The sequence below is a fragment of the Benincasa hispida genome, chromosome 1 (assembly GCF_027475165.1).
Source record: "Benincasa hispida cultivar pf3 chromosome 1, pf3_genome.v1.1, whole genome shotgun sequence".
NCBI classification, from domain to species: Eukaryota; Viridiplantae; Streptophyta; class Magnoliopsida; order Cucurbitales; family Cucurbitaceae; genus Benincasa; species Benincasa hispida.
In genome coordinates, this window is record NC_143478.1 from 10,960,459 (window position 1) to 10,968,189 (window position 7,731).

The following is a 7,731-nucleotide window of genomic DNA, read 5'->3' on the forward strand; positions in this document are numbered from 1 at the left end:
ATGTATGTTTTTTATATGTCATATGGTATGCACATATAGTAAATCCCACCTTAGGTTATGCAATGGTCATGCATCATCTCTTTATTATAATTGTTATGATTTAAAGAAGCACGATTTAATTTTGTAAGAGCATGCTCATGCATCATATAATATAAGAGTGATATTTATGCATACATAAAAAGGCATTGACATACATCGTCTTTATATTATAATTGTTATATTATAAGAGTGAATGATAGAATGTTTGCGAGGTTGTTACGCGATATATAAAAGTTATATATAGTAATGACCGAAAATTGCATGAAGCATGACACATATGTTGCTTTATAAATGTTATAAATACCTCGTTGTGCGCAATGATTTTAGTTGTTTTTTTTTAAAAAAAGTTAAAGAGAAATTAGAACTAAAAGAAATAAGAAAGACATGTATGCTCACTTAGGTTTAATTCATGGTTTTAAAGTGTTTAAAACTTGGATCACATAGACCTAAGATCACGATTCTAATACGATTAGCAACCCTAAGGCTTTAATCTTTTAATCAATTTAATAGGATTAAATTGGCTAATAAAAGGTTAAAGTGTAGCAAATCTATCTATAAGGGACCTTTTGTCTAATGCAGGTTTTGTCTAGGCTGGGGTATTTAAGTTGACGGAAACTTAACACCCCTACCTGGGAACTTACCTGGAAAGGTGAATTGGATAGATTTGATGCATGCATGCAAGTTAAGGATAGTCCATTAAAGTGTTTAAATTTGACTACTTAAACTTGTTCATATTTAATAGACAAATGTTGTTTATGAGCAGAGTTTAAAAAGACGACTTAGACTAAAATCAGTAGTCGAATTATCTAGGTTAATGAACCCTAGGTAGAACATTCAGTGAGAGGTACTTGGTGCATGAGATGCTTCACTTAAACCTTTCATGTTTCTCCTAAATAGTCTACACCGTGAGATCTTCCCTCAGCCTCGCGACACCCTTGGCATGTCCCCCTAACGGATGGTGTTTGGGTAGGTCAATATCAAGGTGGATGGAGAGAGTGTTCATATTAAGTGGGAGCGAGAAGTGCGACAAAATATCCCTCAGTCTCCCTCGTTAGGTTGAATAAAGTTACTGCGCATCGCCTCGAGGCACCTTGGGAATGTCCCCCTAAAGGATGGCAGTTTTTCGTGTTTCTTTATTTGATCTCCTGTAAGAGGATAAGGTAACTTAGTCTCTTGTCCTAATCTATTTCTTCCCTACGGTGGGCTCATTAGGGCGGGACTCTGGCACCGAAAGCGAGGGGTTACACTTATGCGAAATAGTTAGAGGTTAATGATTCAAGACCGAAAAATGGTGGCTGTTAGGTTCAGTTCTAAGAGTTGGTTCTACCTAATGGTTAAGAATGTCTCATCCCAGCGAAGGGGCAACTGATCACCCCACCGGTGAAGTTTGTCCTGCCTCACTGGGGCATCATTGCAAAATAGAAGTCTATAACTTAGGGTACTTGAAACTGTTTTGCAAAACTGATTGGTTTAAAAGTGGTTTAGAAAATTCTAATAAAGTTTTATTCGTATTTTCAGCAACTTTTTCAAAATGGCAACAACCATGTTGGTATTGCTAAGTGCCGAAAAATTTACTGCCGATGGTTTCGAAACATGGAAACACATGATCACGACGATTCTGGTCATCGAGGATCTCATGTTCGCTCTCACGAAGGCTTGTCCTTCTATTCCAGCTCCGAATGCCGCTCGAAATGTTCGGAAGGCATATGAGTGATGGACAAGGGAAAATGAGAAGAACCAAGCCTACATCTTGGCAAGTCTTTTTGAAGTCTTGGCCAAGAAACATTAGCCTATAGTCTCAGCGTGTGAGATCATGGAGTCCCTGTGGGGGATGTTTGGACAATCGTCTGAACAACTTATGCATGGGACTCTTAAATACATATTCAACTCCAAAATTGAAGAAGGCACCTATGTTTGTGAACATGTGCTAAACATGATGGTCCATTGTAATGTGGCGGAGTTGAATGGGCAGCCAGGTTAGTATAATCCTTCATTCTTTGCCGGAGAGCTTCATGCACTTGTTAGTAATATGATTCTTAACAAAGTGAAATATAACCTTACAACTTTCCTCAACGAGTTGCAGACATACCAATCTTTACTGAAAAGTAAGGAGAGGCAGAAGGGTGAGGTAAATGTTGCTTCATCCTCCAGGATGTTCCATAGAGTTTCGACCTCAGGAACGAAGTCTGCACCTTCTGCTTCTAACTCTGCAAAGGGGAAGAAGAAGAAAGGTGGTAAGGGAAAATGGAATGCACCTACTAACCCACCGCCTGTTGCCCCAAAGAGGCATCCACATGTTGCTAAAGGAAAGTGTTTCCACTGCAACCAAGATGGACACTGGAAGAGGAACTATCCTCGGTATCTGAAAGAGAAGAAAGCAGCAAAGGCTAAGGCCAAGGCCGATAAAGGTAAATGTGATTTACTTGTGCTTGAAACTTGTTTAGTGGAGAATGATGATTCTGCCTAGATAATTGATTTGGGCGCCACTAACCATGTTTGTTCTTCTTTTCAGAGGATTAGATATTGGCGGCAACTGGAGGCTGGTGAGATGACGATGCGAGTAGGCACCGGGCACTTCATCTCAGCTGTGGCAGTAGGAGGACTCCAGTTAACTTTACAGAATATGTTTCTTATTTAATGATGTATATATTATTCCAGAACTAAAGAGGAACCTTATTTCTATAAAGTATTTATTGCAATGTAAATATACTATCTCGTTTAATGTGGATAAAGCTTTTATTCATAATGATGGTGTTTTTTATTTGCATAGCAAATCTGGAATCGAATTTATATGTGCTAAGGCCGTTAGCCATTAATTCCCTCCATAATACTGAATTGTTCAGAACTACCATAACTCAATCAAAACGTCGACGAATTTCTCCAAAAGAAAATGCCCAACTTTGGCATCTACGTTTAGGGCACATCAATCTCAATAGGATTGAGAGATTGGTGAAGAATGGACTTCTAAGTGAGTTAGAAGAAAATTCTTTGCCAGTATGCGAATCTTGCCTTGAGGGTAAGATGACTAAACGACCTTTTACTGGAAAAGGTTATAGAGCCAAAGAGCCTCTTGAGTTAGTACATTCTGACCTTTATGGTCCTATGAATGTGCGAGCCCGGGGAAGCTATGAGTATTTTATCAGTTTCATTGATGATTACTCCAGGTATAGGTATGTTTATCTTATGCAATGAAAGTCTGAATCCTTTGAAAAGTTCAAAGAGTTCAAGGCTGAAGTTGAAAATGCATTGGATAGACGGATTAAAACACTTCGATCGGATCGAGGTGGAGAGTTTTGTTTTTGGACTCGACATGTCCAGATGGACTATTTGACTTAGACATAAAATCATTTTCCAAACTTCAAGACCGGGTTAAAGCCTCAACAGAATGGTTGTGTATCGGAAGAGGATAAGTAGAAACCCTTGTTAGGACATGAAATTGTATGAAAATTAGCTAGTATTGCAATAATTGATAAGTTTTCGATTACACCCACTAACACTAAAAAGATGGAGACAAGCCGAACTTTACTACTGTTTTGCCAGGAGACCAAGTCACTGCTTGCGGCTCTCAAGGCTCACGAGAGATAATCAACGCATCTTTGTCAATTGTGCTCGTCATTCCAACAACTGAGTTTAAGAAGCTGCGAGCGTAAAATGAGCTTGCCGACTTGAAAGGGGATCCAGAAGGTGCGAGGAAAGAGGAACAACGCTATTATCTGGCCTCTGAGTAGTTTGAAGAAGAATTTGAGAGAGAAGAAAAAGAAGAAGAAGAAGAAAGGAGAAGGAAGAAGGAAGAAGGAAGAAGAAGAGAGACTGTTTTTGGAAGAGAAGAAGAGGAAGCGCGAAGCTAACAAGAAGCGCTTATATAAGAGCAAGGGCAAGGAGCTCGCTGAACGCGAGAAAGAAGAACAGCGCATGGAGCGGGAAAAAAGACTAAGGCAAGCAGCCCGCCTTGCGCAAGAAAAAGGCAAGGACGTAGCAGAAAGCAGCGAGCCCGCATCGGCCAAGAAGCGGTCACCAAAAAGAAAAGAAAACGATGACATGTTGATTGAGATGGACTTCTACCCTGCGCCGACCCCACTACCTGACCTCATCACGAGCGTCATTGTGGAGCATGGGTGGGACACGATTTATCAGTGCCCATCCATCATCGTGCCTCAAGTAGTGCGGGACTTCTACCGCGAGCGTCTGTACGGAAATAGGGATGCGGTGACTTTTAAGGGAGAGACAGTACACTTCAACGCAAAGGACATCAATGAGCAATATCAGATGAAGGACAACCTTGATGCACCAGGGAACAAGATTATTGATGATCCTATAGAAGAACTGATGGCAGACGTGCTGAGGGTACTAACGCAACTGGGCACAAGATGGTCGGTCTCACCTAAAGGCATCCGCACCCTGAAGTCCAAGTCTTTTCTACCGAAGGGAAGGCTCTAGGTTTATCTTGTCAAGAAGCGGCTGAACCCAACAACACACAACAGAACTGTATCAAGGGATCGGGTAATGGCCGCATACTATATTGCTTGCGGCATTCCTATCGACGTGGGGAGTTTGATCGCAGGGCAGATCAGAGCATTGGTGGGGCATATACGGGGGCAGTACTTTTTCCCGTGGATCGTCTCAAGTTTATGCCTAATTGTGGGTGTAGGCATTGATGAGGAGCCCATGCCAGAAGTCCACGGCCTCATCAACATAAAAATATTAAGGGATGGATGGCTTATAAGGATTCACCTGTGCATTTGCCTCGAGGCTTGCCTGCAAAGTGACCTATGCAATCGATTTTAAATGCGCCACGAAACCTTCGACCAAAAAGAAGATGAAGAAAAGATAAAGGAAATGAAAGGGTTCATGAGTCACCAACGCAAGATTCAGAGCGTACAAACCCTCTTCCTTTAGTTATCCAATCTTCAAGCCCTTCGAGGCCGCCGACACAACCCTTTTCCCCTTTACACGAACCTTTTACAAACCTTCCTCTTGTCCCCAACTCTCCTGTTATTCACCCAGAAACCCCACCTTCACCAACAACTTCATCACCACACCCCACCATCCCGCCACCGCAAGTTGATGACCCACACGATTTGGGTGAAGGCACATCTGCCCAACCCCAAACCGGTGTTGGCGAGACATTGTAGGCAGAACCACCCTCTACCTTATTGGCTGCTGAGTTAGTTGAAGTGAAAACCCTCTTCTCTCAATACCAAGAACTTGTATCTCAGCAGCATCACTTCTTAAATCATCAATTTCAGGTAGCAATGGAGTGCATTGATGAGATTCAACGCAGTGCTACGTCTTCAAGGGAAGCACTCATCAAAATCCAGCGTAGTATGCATAGAATCTTCCTAAACCAAAGGCAGATAGCGGATCGCATTCAAGGGTATTTTAACTTTCTTACCGCCTATCTGCATGGTTTGATGTTGCCTCTGCATCTAAGGCAGCACTTACTATTTGATGATGCTTCTGTTGCGCCACCTCAACATCCCCCACCGGATCCCCCTGCTCCTCAACCTTAATGTTTACTCTTTCTTCCAATTTAAGTTTTTTTATGTGGCCATTCATTATTTGTATTCAATTCTTTTCTAATTTGTAAGTTAATCAAATTCTTTGACTGTTGTATAGGCAATAAAATTTTTTTATAATACGTTCATTTGTAATATATTTGTATACTTTGTTAATAGTCAATACAATCAGAGTATATATTCACTCTACTTTTTTCCTGTGCCTCCTTTGTTAATTTTTGTGACATTTTTAGTCTTTTATTTTTACGATCTTCATTGTGTTGCTATGATGTATTATATGTTTACACTTAGAATCATTTCCCATACTTAGTAAATTCTGACTAACACTTAGTTAACTCTTAGTTTAGCTGTACTTTACCTTTTATCTTTCAAAGTTCTGCTCAAACCTTCTTTTTGAAATTTTCTTTTAAGTGTTTGTCTAGTCTATCCAAACAACGCAATGAGGACCTTGCTCATCTTTAAATTTGGGGGTGAGGAAGGTCTGAGCAGATAGTATCAAGAATATGCAGTATTTAAGAAAATACATCCATTTTTCAATAAAAAAAAATAAATATAAGTAAATAAATATATATAATATGTTATGCAAAACTTCAATGTCAGCGCAAGGGAAAATTTCAAAATTGTTCCCAACCTAATAAGATTTTAGTTGTGAAAGGAGCCTGCTCATAGTTGGATGTTCGTATGACACCCGTAGAAGTAAGCTAAAACGAAGGTGGGTTTCCAAGAATATCGTAGTATAAAAAAAAAAGAGAAAAATAAAAAGAGTGCAAAGGACAACTCCTCTGATTATCATGAGTTAAAGTTGAAACTGGCACACAATTGTAGTTGGATGTTCGCATGACACCCGTAGGGACAAGTCTAAACGAAGAGTGTAACCATGATCAACTGTCTCTAAGTGAATAAATGACATAAAGTTTTGCTCACCGCATATAGATACATCAAGTTTTTTTGATAAAGAAGAGATAAACATTCTATTTTGAAAACTAGAAAAGTGTCTTTGAGCAGAATTTTGTTACATAGAAGAATGAAGTAGGGCTTGCTAAGAATTAGCAAGGATATAGAATGAAGTTTGCACGAAGTGTTGTGATGTTAAGAAATGTGCCTAAGTGTAACATTTGGAGCAACAAATCGACGCAAAAATATAGGATATGAATTGAGCATTATTGCCTTAGTAGAAGATATGCTTGAGGACATGCATATATCTAAATTTGGGGGTGTGATAAATTGTAGAAATACAAGTTATTTATGGCCACCTAATCTAGATATTGCGGCCAAAAGTTAGTAATTATGCACCAATTGTATGAAAATTAGCCTAGTATTGCAATAATTATAAATGTTTGCGATTACACCCACTAACACCAAAAAGATGGAAGATAAGCCAAACTTTACTCTATTTTACAGGAGACCAAGTCACCGCTTGCGCTCAAGGCTCACGAGAGACTAATCAACGCATCTCTGTCACATTGCGCCTGTCAATCAACAATGAACAGACGATTACAGCAATTACGGCGCAATGCGACAGTCGATCCAAGAGCTGTGCTTCAACCGCATGAGGTAATAAAAACAAACACCACATGCGAACCTATGATCGAAAGATACAGCTGAGCAACGCAAGAGCGGAGGATTGAGACATGTGTACAACTAACGGTTGTGCAGAATTGACGGTCTGATTACATAACAAAAAGAATAATATCCCTCTATCTTCGGAATTACCATAACCATGAGTGGGGACCACAAGGCCGGAGTCAAAGATCTGCACCTATAAATACCCCATTGATTTCAGAGAAAAGATATGCTACTTGATACGGGGCTAAGTGTTGCTAGATTGTAGAGAAAAGGTTGAGCTGAGTGCTTAAGAGAAGAAATCCGGGAAGAAGACGAGATAAAGCCGAGAGGTGAATCTTAGATTCAACCTGCCATACACCCGATCGGAAGCTCTGTGCAAAGATCCCTGCTACCGATAGAGCAAGCCTGAGAGGGAAGCTCTTCCTACCATCAAATCCATCCTATCCGGCAAGCAGATCTCCATCGAATCAGTGCCAAGACATTGGCACTTGTTTGTATCTGTTCTATCTCTCTTTCATTGTGTATTTCATGTTTTCTTTATCTCTTTATTCACACACCATCTATCAAATGCTTAGTAAAAATATTAAATGTTTCGATAAATTCCATTTTC